Source organism: Centroberyx affinis, unplaced genomic scaffold (genome assembly GCF_046629955.1).
Source record: "Centroberyx affinis isolate AG114_WGS23_722 - 3 ecotype Tasmania unplaced genomic scaffold, CSIRO-AGI_Caff_v1 ptg003898l_1, whole genome shotgun sequence".
Lineage (NCBI taxonomy): Eukaryota > Metazoa > Chordata > Actinopteri > Beryciformes > Berycidae > Centroberyx > Centroberyx affinis.
In genome coordinates, this window is record NW_027281736.1 from 223009 (window position 1) to 234190 (window position 11182).

General features: G+C 53.1%; 10 non-coding genes across 10 annotated transcripts; 6 read left to right on the plus strand and 4 right to left on the minus strand.

Moving 5' to 3' along the window:
• Positions 1–48: 48 nt before the first annotated feature.
• Positions 49–119, minus strand: trnag-gcc (transfer RNA glycine (anticodon GCC)). Its single transcript has one exon. It is a non-coding gene; the product is annotated as a tRNA-Gly (tRNA).
• Positions 120–833: 714 nt separating this feature from the next.
• Positions 834–904, minus strand: trnag-gcc (transfer RNA glycine (anticodon GCC)). The gene has a single exon. It is a non-coding gene; the product is annotated as a tRNA-Gly (tRNA).
• A 716-nt stretch (positions 905–1620) lies between these two features.
• Positions 1621–1691, minus strand: trnag-gcc (transfer RNA glycine (anticodon GCC)). Its single transcript has one exon. It is a non-coding gene; the product is annotated as a tRNA-Gly (tRNA).
• A 143-nt stretch (positions 1692–1834) lies between these two features.
• Positions 1835–1917, plus strand: trnal-cag (transfer RNA leucine (anticodon CAG)). Its single transcript has one exon. It is a non-coding gene; the product is annotated as a tRNA-Leu (tRNA).
• Positions 1918–2543: 626 nt separating this feature from the next.
• trnag-gcc (transfer RNA glycine (anticodon GCC)) lies at positions 2544–2614 on the minus strand. Its single transcript has one exon. It is a non-coding gene; the product is annotated as a tRNA-Gly (tRNA).
• Positions 2615–5114: 2500 nt separating this feature from the next.
• On the plus strand, positions 5115–5197 carry trnal-cag (transfer RNA leucine (anticodon CAG)). Its single transcript has one exon. It is a non-coding gene; the product is annotated as a tRNA-Leu (tRNA).
• A 2411-nt stretch (positions 5198–7608) lies between these two features.
• trnal-cag (transfer RNA leucine (anticodon CAG)) lies at positions 7609–7691 on the plus strand. Its single transcript has one exon. It is a non-coding gene; the product is annotated as a tRNA-Leu (tRNA).
• Positions 7692–8532: 841 nt separating this feature from the next.
• trnal-cag (transfer RNA leucine (anticodon CAG)) lies at positions 8533–8615 on the plus strand. The gene has a single exon. It is a non-coding gene; the product is annotated as a tRNA-Leu (tRNA).
• Positions 8616–9456: 841 nt separating this feature from the next.
• Positions 9457–9539, plus strand: trnal-cag (transfer RNA leucine (anticodon CAG)). Its single transcript has one exon. It is a non-coding gene; the product is annotated as a tRNA-Leu (tRNA).
• Positions 9540–10380: 841 nt separating this feature from the next.
• On the plus strand, positions 10381–10463 carry trnal-cag (transfer RNA leucine (anticodon CAG)). Its single transcript has one exon. It is a non-coding gene; the product is annotated as a tRNA-Leu (tRNA).
• Positions 10464–11182: the final 719 nt, after the last annotated feature.

Here is an 11182-nt window from a genome sequence, read left to right on the forward strand (position 1 = left end):
GAGTCTTGACGGCTTTTGCTTGCGTGAGCTGGAGGTTGAAAAGCTTGCTGCATTGGCCGGGAATCGAACCCGGGCCTCCCGCGTGGCAGGCGAGAATTCTACCACTGAACCACCAATGCAAGTTCGAAGGGCCCTTTTGACCCCCGGAAATTGACCGACAGGCAGCACACGCGTCTCCGCTTACCTGCGACAATTAAAGGCGCAACGCCTAAGGTTTTGGACCGCAGTTGGATCAGGTCACGTAGTGCAGGCAAACCACAAGGCCAGACAAGTGTGATCATCGCCGGATAAACATCAACCAACTCACTGTCGCAGAAGCGCCCAAGCTACAAGCAGCATTCAAAACTTTGGTGCTGTCTGAACAAATGAAAAGTGGCCTTGGGAAAAGCTTCCACCTTTCTGACCTCACTCAGCCCGGTGTTTGTCTGCGGTAAATTGTGTGCGGCACAAGGTGCCGCTAGTTACTTTGATTGGAAATCAACAAGATGGGGGGGGGGGGACTTGGTGACGGCGGAGTGATATGACTAGATGCGCAACGGCAGTCTGGCGCGTTAAACGGTCCCGTTACCCAAGAAAGAACAGACCTCAGCATGCCTTAGTTGTCCAGTCAGACTTGAAGGTTGAGGAAAGTGTGAAGTGGCGGCTTCAATGGCCCATTCACAGGGTGAGCACCATCCAAACCCTACGGAAACCAAGTTGACACATCTGATTAACCTGCCGGTGGAACAACACTGTGATGAGGACGATGAGCGCTTTACAGTGCCATTGCCGTCGTGGGAACCCTTGAGTCTTGACGGCTTTTGCTTGCGTGAGCTGGAGGTTGAAAAGCTTGCTGCATTGGCCGGGAATCGAACCCGGGCCTCCCGCGTGGCAGGCGAGAATTCTACCACTGAACCACCAATGCAAGTTCGAAGGGCCCTTTTGACCCCCGGAAATTGACCGACAGGCAGCACACGCGTCTCCGCTTACCTGCGACAATTAAAGGCGCAACGCCTAAGGTTTTGGACCGCAGTTGGATCAGGTCACGTAGTGCAGGCAAACCACAAGGCCAGACAAGTGTGATCATCGCCGGATAAACATCAACCAACTCACTGTCGCAGAAGCGCCCAAGCTACAAGCAGCATTCAAAACTTTGGTGCTGTCTGAACAAATGAAAAGTGGCCTTGGGAAAAGCTTCCACCTTTCTGACCTCACTCAGCCCGGTGTTTGTCTGCGGTAAATTGTGTGCGGCACAAGGTGCCGCTAGTTACTTTGATTGGAAATCAACAAGATGGGGGGGGGGGGGGACTTGGTGACGGCGGAGTGATATGACTAGATGCGCAACGGCAGTCTGGCGCGTTAAACGGTCCCGTTACCCAAGAAAGAACAGACCTCAGCATGCCTTAGTTGTCCAGTCAGACTTGAAGGTTGAGGAAAGTGTGAAGTGGCGGCTTCAATGGCCCATTCACAGGGTGAGCACCATCCAAACCCTACGGAAACCAAGTTGACACATCTGATTAACCTGCCGGTGGAACAACACTGTGATGAGGACGATGAGCGCTTTACAGTGCCATTGCCGTCGTGGGAACCCTTGAGTCTTGACGGCTTTTGCTTGCGTGAGCTGGAGGTTGAAAAGCTTGCTGCATTGGCCGGGAATCGAACCCGGGCCTCCCGCGTGGCAGGCGAGAATTCTACCACTGAACCACCAATGCAAGTTCGAAGGGCCCTTTTGACCCCCGGAAATTGACCGACAGGCAGCACACGCGTCTCCGCTTACCTGCGACAATTAAAGGCGCAACGCCTAAGGTTTGCACCGGCTGCCCCTCTAGATCTGTCTGAATGTCTCCGAGCCGGAGTCAGGATGGCCGAGCGGTCTAAGGCGCTGCGTTCAGGTCGCAGTCTCCCCTGGAGGCGTGGGTTCGAATCCCACTTCTGACAGCCAAGGTTTTGGACCGCAGTTGGATCAGGTCACGTAGTGCAGGCAAACCACAAGGCCAGACAAGTGTGATCATCGCCGGATAAACATCAACCAACTCACTGTCGCAGAAGCGCCCAAGCTACAAGCAGCATTCAAAACTTTGGTGCTGTCTGAACAAATGAAAAGTGGCCTTGGGAAAAGCTTCCACCTTTCTGACCTCACTCAGCCCGGTGTTTGTCTGCGGTAAATTGTGTGCGGCACAAGGTGCCGCTAGTTACTTTGATTGGAAATCAACAAGATGGGGGGGGGGGGACTTGGTGACGGCGGAGTGATATGACTAGATGCGCAACGGCAGTCTGGCGCGTTAAACGGTCCCGTTACCCAAGAAAGAACAGACCTCAGCATGCCTTAGTTGTCCAGTCAGACTTGAAGGTTGAGGAAAGTGTGAAGTGGCGGCTTCAATGGCCCATTCACAGGGTGAGCACCATCCAAACCCTACGGAAACCAAGTTGACACATCTGATTAACCTGCCGGTGGAACAACACTGTGATGAGGACGATGAGCGCTTTACAGTGCCATTGCCGTCGTGGGAACCCTTGAGTCTTGACGGCTTTTGCTTGCGTGAGCTGGAGGTTGAAAAGCTTGCTGCATTGGCCGGGAATCGAACCCGGGCCTCCCGCGTGGCAGGCGAGAATTCTACCACTGAACCACCAATGCAAGTTCGAAGGGCCCTTTTGACCCCCGGAAATTGACCGACAGGCAGCACACGCGTCTCCGCTTACCTGCGACAATTAAAGGCGCAACGCCTAAGGTTTTGGACCGCAGTTGGATCAGGTCACGTAGTGCAGGCAAACCACAAGGCCAGACAAGTGTGATCATCGCCGGATAAACATCAACCAACTCACTGTCGCAGAAGCGCCCAAGCTACAAGCAGCATTCAAAACTTTGGTGCTGTCTGAACAAATGAAAAGTGGCCTTGGGAAAAGCTTCCACCTTTCTGACCTCACTCAGCCCGGTGTTTGTCTGCGGTAAATTGTGTGCGGCACAAGGTGCCGCTAGTTACTTTGATTGGAAATCAACAAGATGGGGGGGGGGGGACTTGGTGACGGCGGAGTGATATGACTAGATGCGCAACGGCAGTCTGGCGCGTTAAACGGTCCCGTTACCCAAGAAAGAACAGACCTCAGCATGCCTTAGTTGTCCAGTCAGACTTGAAGGTTGAGGAAAGTGTGAAGTGGCGGCTTCAATGGCCCATTCACAGGGTGAGCACCATCCAAACCCTACGGAAACCAAGTTGACACATCTGATTAACCTGCCGGTGGAACAACACTGTGATGAGGACGATGAGCGCTTTACAGTGCCATTGCCGTCGTGGGAACCCTTGAGTCTTGACGGCTTTTGCTTGCGTGAGCTGGAGGTTGAAAAGCTTGCTGCATTGGCCGGGAATCGAACCCGGGCCTCCCGCGTGGCAGGCGAGAATTCTACCACTGAACCACCAATGCAAGTTCGAAGGGCCCTTTTGACCCCCGGAAATTGACCGACAGGCAGCACACGCGTCTCCGCTTACCTGCGACAATTAAAGGCGCAACGCCTAAGGTTTTGGACCGCAGTTGGATCAGGTCACGTAGTGCAGGCAAACCACAAGGCCAGACAAGTGTGATCATCGCCGGATAAACATCAACCAACTCACTGTCGCAGAAGCGCCCAAGCTACAAGCAGCATTCAAAACTTTGGTGCTGTCTGAACAAATGAAAAGTGGCCTTGGGAAAAGCTTCCACCTTTCTGACCTCACTCAGCCCGGTGTTTGTCTGCGGTAAATTGTGTGCGGCACAAGGTGCCGCTAGTTACTTTGATTGGAAATCAACAAGATGGGGGGGGGGGGACTTGGTGACGGCGGAGTGATATGACTAGATGCGCAACGGCAGTCTGGCGCGTTAAACGGTCCCGTTACCCAAGAAAGAACAGACCTCAGCATGCCTTAGTTGTCCAGTCAGACTTGAAGGTTGAGGAAAGTGTGAAGTGGCGGCTTCAATGGCCCATTCACAGGGTGAGCACCATCCAAACCCTACGGAAACCAAGTTGACACATCTGATTAACCTGCCGGTGGAACAACACTGTGATGAGGACGATGAGCGCTTTACAGTGCCATTGCCGTCGTGGGAACCCTTGAGTCTTGACGGCTTTTGCTTGCGTGAGCTGGAGGTTGAAAAGCTTGCTGCATTGGCCGGGAATCGAACCCGGGCCTCCCGCGTGGCAGGCGAGAATTCTACCACTGAACCACCAATGCAAGTTCGAAGGGCCCTTTTGACCCCCGGAAATTGACCGACAGGCAGCACACGCGTCTCCGCTTACCTGCGACAATTAAAGGCGCAACGCCTAAGGTTTTGGACCGCAGTTGGATCAGGTCACGTAGTGCAGGCAAACCACAAGGCCAGACAAGTGTGATCATCGCCGGATAAACATCAACCAACTCACTGTCGCAGAAGCGCCCAAGCTACAAGCAGCATTCAAAACTTTGGTGCTGTCTGAACAAATGAAAAGTGGCCTTGGGAAAAGCTTCCACCTTTCTGACCTCACTCAGCCCGGTGTTTGTCTGCGGTAAATTGTGTGCGGCACAAGGTGCCGCTAGTTACTTTGATTGGAAATCAACAAGATGGGGGGGGGGGGGGACTTGGTGACGGCGGAGTGATATGACTAGATGCGCAACGGCAGTCTGGCGCGTTAAACGGTCCCGTTACCCAAGAAAGAACAGACCTCAGCATGCCTTAGTTGTCCAGTCAGACTTGAAGGTTGAGGAAAGTGTGAAGTGGCGGCTTCAATGGCCCATTCACAGGGTGAGCACCATCCAAACCCTACGGAAACCAAGTTGACACATCTGATTAACCTGCCGGTGGAACAACACTGTGATGAGGACGATGAGCGCTTTACAGTGCCATTGCCGTCGTGGGAACCCTTGAGTCTTGACGGCTTTTGCTTGCGTGAGCTGGAGGTTGAAAAGCTTGCTGCATTGGCCGGGAATCGAACCCGGGCCTCCCGCGTGGCAGGCGAGAATTCTACCACTGAACCACCAATGCAAGTTCGAAGGGCCCTTTTGACCCCCGGAAATTGACCGACAGGCAGCACACGCGTCTCCGCTTACCTGCGACAATTAAAGGCGCAACGCCTAAGGTTTGCACCGGCTGCCCCTCTAGATCTGTCTGAATGTCTCCGAGCCGGAGTCAGGATGGCCGAGCGGTCTAAGGCGCTGCGTTCAGGTCGCAGTCTCCCCTGGAGGCGTGGGTTCGAATCCCACTTCTGACAGCCAAGGTTTTGGACCGCAGTTGGATCAGGTCACGTAGTGCAGGCAAACCACAAGGCCAGACAAGTGTGATCATCGCCGGATAAACATCAACCAACTCACTGTCGCAGAAGCGCCCAAGCTACAAGCAGCATTCAAAACTTTGGTGCTGTCTGAACAAATGAAAAGTGGCCTTGGGAAAAGCTTCCACCTTTCTGACCTCACTCAGCCCGGTGTTTGTCTGCGGTAAATTGTGTGCGGCACAAGGTGCCGCTAGTTACTTTGATTGGAAATCAACAAGATGGGGGGGGGGGGACTTGGTGACGGCGGAGTGATATGACTAGATGCGCAACGGCAGTCTGGCGCGTTAAACGGTCCCGTTACCCAAGAAAGAACAGACCTCAGCATGCCTTAGTTGTCCAGTCAGACTTGAAGGTTGAGGAAAGTGTGAAGTGGCGGCTTCAATGGCCCATTCACAGGGTGAGCACCATCCAAACCCTACGGAAACCAAGTTGACACATCTGATTAACCTGCCGGTGGAACAACACTGTGATGAGGACGATGAGCGCTTTACAGTGCCATTGCCGTCGTGGGAACCCTTGAGTCTTGACGGCTTTTGCTTGCGTGAGCTGGAGGTTGAAAAGCTTGCTGCATTGGCCGGGAATCGAACCCGGGCCTCCCGCGTGGCAGGCGAGAATTCTACCACTGAACCACCAATGCAAGTTCGAAGGGCCCTTTTGACCCCCGGAAATTGACCGACAGGCAGCACACGCGTCTCCGCTTACCTGCGACAATTAAAGGCGCAACGCCTAAGGTTTTGGACCGCAGTTGGATCAGGTCACGTAGTGCAGGCAAACCACAAGGCCAGACAAGTGTGATCATCGCCGGATAAACATCAACCAACTCACTGTCGCAGAAGCGCCCAAGCTACAAGCAGCATTCAAAACTTTGGTGCTGTCTGAACAAATGAAAAGTGGCCTTGGGAAAAGCTTCCACCTTTCTGACCTCACTCAGCCCGGTGTTTGTCTGCGGTAAATTGTGTGCGGCACAAGGTGCCGCTAGTTACTTTGATTGGAAATCAACAAGATGGGGGGGGGGGGACTTGGTGACGGCGGAGTGATATGACTAGATGCGCAACGGCAGTCTGGCGCGTTAAACGGTCCCGTTACCCAAGAAAGAACAGACCTCAGCATGCCTTAGTTGTCCAGTCAGACTTGAAGGTTGAGGAAAGTGTGAAGTGGCGGCTTCAATGGCCCATTCACAGGGTGAGCACCATCCAAACCCTACGGAAACCAAGTTGACACATCTGATTAACCTGCCGGTGGAACAACACTGTGATGAGGACGATGAGCGCTTTACAGTGCCATTGCCGTCGTGGGAACCCTTGAGTCTTGACGGCTTTTGCTTGCGTGAGCTGGAGGTTGAAAAGCTTGCTGCATTGGCCGGGAATCGAACCCGGGCCTCCCGCGTGGCAGGCGAGAATTCTACCACTGAACCACCAATGCAAGTTCGAAGGGCCCTTTTGACCCCCGGAAATTGACCGACAGGCAGCACACGCGTCTCCGCTTACCTGCGACAATTAAAGGCGCAACGCCTAAGGTTTTGGACCGCAGTTGGATCAGGTCACGTAGTGCAGGCAAACCACAAGGCCAGACAAGTGTGATCATCGCCGGATAAACATCAACCAACTCACTGTCGCAGAAGCGCCCAAGCTACAAGCAGCATTCAAAACTTTGGTGCTGTCTGAACAAATGAAAAGTGGCCTTGGGAAAAGCTTCCACCTTTCTGACCTCACTCAGCCCGGTGTTTGTCTGCGGTAAATTGTGTGCGGCACAAGGTGCCGCTAGTTACTTTGATTGGAAATCAACAAGATGGGGGGGGGGGGGACTTGGTGACGGCGGAGTGATATGACTAGATGCGCAACGGCAGTCTGGCGCGTTAAACGGTCCCGTTACCCAAGAAAGAACAGACCTCAGCATGCCTTAGTTGTCCAGTCAGACTTGAAGGTTGAGGAAAGTGTGAAGTGGCGGCTTCAATGGCCCATTCACAGGGTGAGCACCATCCAAACCCTACGGAAACCAAGTTGACACATCTGATTAACCTGCCGGTGGAACAACACTGTGATGAGGACGATGAGCGCTTTACAGTGCCATTGCCGTCGTGGGAACCCTTGAGTCTTGACGGCTTTTGCTTGCGTGAGCTGGAGGTTGAAAAGCTTGCTGCATTGGCCGGGAATCGAACCCGGGCCTCCCGCGTGGCAGGCGAGAATTCTACCACTGAACCACCAATGCAAGTTCGAAGGGCCCTTTTGACCCCCGGAAATTGACCGACAGGCAGCACACGCGTCTCCGCTTACCTGCGACAATTAAAGGCGCAACGCCTAAGGTTTGCACCGGCTGCCCCTCTAGATCTGTCTGAATGTCTCCGAGCCGGAGTCAGGATGGCCGAGCGGTCTAAGGCGCTGCGTTCAGGTCGCAGTCTCCCCTGGAGGCGTGGGTTCGAATCCCACTTCTGACAGCCAAGGTTTTGGACCGCAGTTGGATCAGGTCACGTAGTGCAGGCAAACCACAAGGCCAGACAAGTGTGATCATCGCCGGATAAACATCAACCAACTCACTGTCGCAGAAGCGCCCAAGCTACAAGCAGCATTCAAAACTTTGGTGCTGTCTGAACAAATGAAAAGTGGCCTTGGGAAAAGCTTCCACCTTTCTGACCTCACTCAGCCCGGTGTTTGTCTGCGGTAAATTGTGTGCGGCACAAGGTGCCGCTAGTTACTTTGATTGGAAATCAACAAGATGGGGGGGGGGGGGACTTGGTGACGGCGGAGTGATATGACTAGATGCGCAACGGCAGTCTGGCGCGTTAAACGGTCCCGTTACCCAAGAAAGAACAGACCTCAGCATGCCTTAGTTGTCCAGTCAGACTTGAAGGTTGAGGAAAGTGTGAAGTGGCGGCTTCAATGGCCCATTCACAGGGTGAGCACCATCCAAACCCTACGGAAACCAAGTTGACACATCTGATTAACCTGCCGGTGGAACAACACTGTGATGAGGACGATGAGCGCTTTACAGTGCCATTGCCGTCGTGGGAACCCTTGAGTCTTGACGGCTTTTGCTTGCGTGAGCTGGAGGTTGAAAAGCTTGCTGCATTGGCCGGGAATCGAACCCGGGCCTCCCGCGTGGCAGGCGAGAATTCTACCACTGAACCACCAATGCAAGTTCGAAGGGCCCTTTTGACCCCCGGAAATTGACCGACAGGCAGCACACGCGTCTCCGCTTACCTGCGACAATTAAAGGCGCAACGCCTAAGGTTTGCACCGGCTGCCCCTCTAGATCTGTCTGAATGTCTCCGAGCCGGAGTCAGGATGGCCGAGCGGTCTAAGGCGCTGCGTTCAGGTCGCAGTCTCCCCTGGAGGCGTGGGTTCGAATCCCACTTCTGACAGCCAAGGTTTTGGACCGCAGTTGGATCAGGTCACGTAGTGCAGGCAAACCACAAGGCCAGACAAGTGTGATCATCGCCGGATAAACATCAACCAACTCACTGTCGCAGAAGCGCCCAAGCTACAAGCAGCATTCAAAACTTTGGTGCTGTCTGAACAAATGAAAAGTGGCCTTGGGAAAAGCTTCCACCTTTCTGACCTCACTCAGCCCGGTGTTTGTCTGCGGTAAATTGTGTGCGGCACAAGGTGCCGCTAGTTACTTTGATTGGAAATCAACAAGATGGGGGGGGGGGGGACTTGGTGACGGCGGAGTGATATGACTAGATGCGCAACGGCAGTCTGGCGCGTTAAACGGTCCCGTTACCCAAGAAAGAACAGACCTCAGCATGCCTTAGTTGTCCAGTCAGACTTGAAGGTTGAGGAAAGTGTGAAGTGGCGGCTTCAATGGCCCATTCACAGGGTGAGCACCATCCAAACCCTACGGAAACCAAGTTGACACATCTGATTAACCTGCCGGTGGAACAACACTGTGATGAGGACGATGAGCGCTTTACAGTGCCATTGCCGTCGTGGGAACCCTTGAGTCTTGACGGCTTTTGCTTGCGTGAGCTGGAGGTTGAAAAGCTTGCTGCATTGGCCGGGAATCGAACCCGGGCCTCCCGCGTGGCAGGCGAGAATTCTACCACTGAACCACCAATGCAAGTTCGAAGGGCCCTTTTGACCCCCGGAAATTGACCGACAGGCAGCACACGCGTCTCCGCTTACCTGCGACAATTAAAGGCGCAACGCCTAAGGTTTGCACCGGCTGCCCCTCTAGATCTGTCTGAATGTCTCCGAGCCGGAGTCAGGATGGCCGAGCGGTCTAAGGCGCTGCGTTCAGGTCGCAGTCTCCCCTGGAGGCGTGGGTTCGAATCCCACTTCTGACAGCCAAGGTTTTGGACCGCAGTTGGATCAGGTCACGTAGTGCAGGCAAACCACAAGGCCAGACAAGTGTGATCATCGCCGGATAAACATCAACCAACTCACTGTCGCAGAAGCGCCCAAGCTACAAGCAGCATTCAAAACTTTGGTGCTGTCTGAACAAATGAAAAGTGGCCTTGGGAAAAGCTTCCACCTTTCTGACCTCACTCAGCCCGGTGTTTGTCTGCGGTAAATTGTGTGCGGCACAAGGTGCCGCTAGTTACTTTGATTGGAAATCAACAAGATGGGGGGGGGGGGGACTTGGTGACGGCGGAGTGATATGACTAGATGCGCAACGGCAGTCTGGCGCGTTAAACGGTCCCGTTACCCAAGAAAGAACAGACCTCAGCATGCCTTAGTTGTCCAGTCAGACTTGAAGGTTGAGGAAAGTGTGAAGTGGCGGCTTCAATGGCCCATTCACAGGGTGAGCACCATCCAAACCCTACGGAAACCAAGTTGACACATCTGATTAACCTGCCGGTGGAACAACACTGTGATGAGGACGATGAGCGCTTTACAGTGCCATTGCCGTCGTGGGAACCCTTGAGTCTTGACGGCTTTTGCTTGCGTGAGCTGGAGGTTGAAAAGCTTGCTGCATTGGCCGGGAATCGAACCCGGGCCTCCCGCGTGGCAGGCGAGAATTCTACCACTGAACCACCAATGCAAGTTCGAAGGGCCCTTTTGACCCCCGGAAATTGACCGACAGGCAGCACACGCGTCTCCGCTTACCTGCGACAATTAAAGGCGCAACGCCTAAGGTTTGCACCGGCTGCCCCTCTAGATCTGTCTGAATGTCTCCGAGCCGGAGTCAGGATGGCCGAGCGGTCTAAGGCGCTGCGTTCAGGTCGCAGTCTCCCCTGGAGGCGTGGGTTCGAATCCCACTTCTGACAGCCAAGGTTTTGGACCGCAGTTGGATCAGGTCACGTAGTGCAGGCAAACCACAAGGCCAGACAAGTGTGATCATCGCCGGATAAACATCAACCAACTCACTGTCGCAGAAGCGCCCAAGCTACAAGCAGCATTCAAAACTTTGGTGCTGTCTGAACAAATGAAAAGTGGCCTTGGGAAAAGCTTCCACCTTTCTGACCTCACTCAGCCCGGTGTTTGTCTGCGGTAAATTGTGTGCGGCACAAGGTGCCGCTAGTTACTTTGATTGGAAATCAACAAGATGGGGGGGGGGGGGACTTGGTGACGGCGGAGTGATATGACTAGATGCGCAACGGCAGTCTGGCGCGTTAAACGGTCCCGTTACCTTGTTTTAGCACTCTCTAGATTCCACTTAAGGCACATGTTTGAGTAGATTTAATAAAACATTGATTTTAAGTAAAGAACTTGTTTCACTTGATTTCATCTTCAAAGCATTGGTCAGCTTATTTTCAATATGAATAATAGGTCAAATATGTTATCATTATTATTTAATTCATTTTTGAATGCAACAGAATATCAGTTTTGATTATAAATATGATTTTTGCAGTGTAATATTACATATTATACTTATATTACATACTATATTTTGGGCCTTCCTATATACAATTCTCTATACAAAAAATGATATACACATTTCAGACTCAACTGATGTTTCTATGATTGTGATGATGATGATATGATT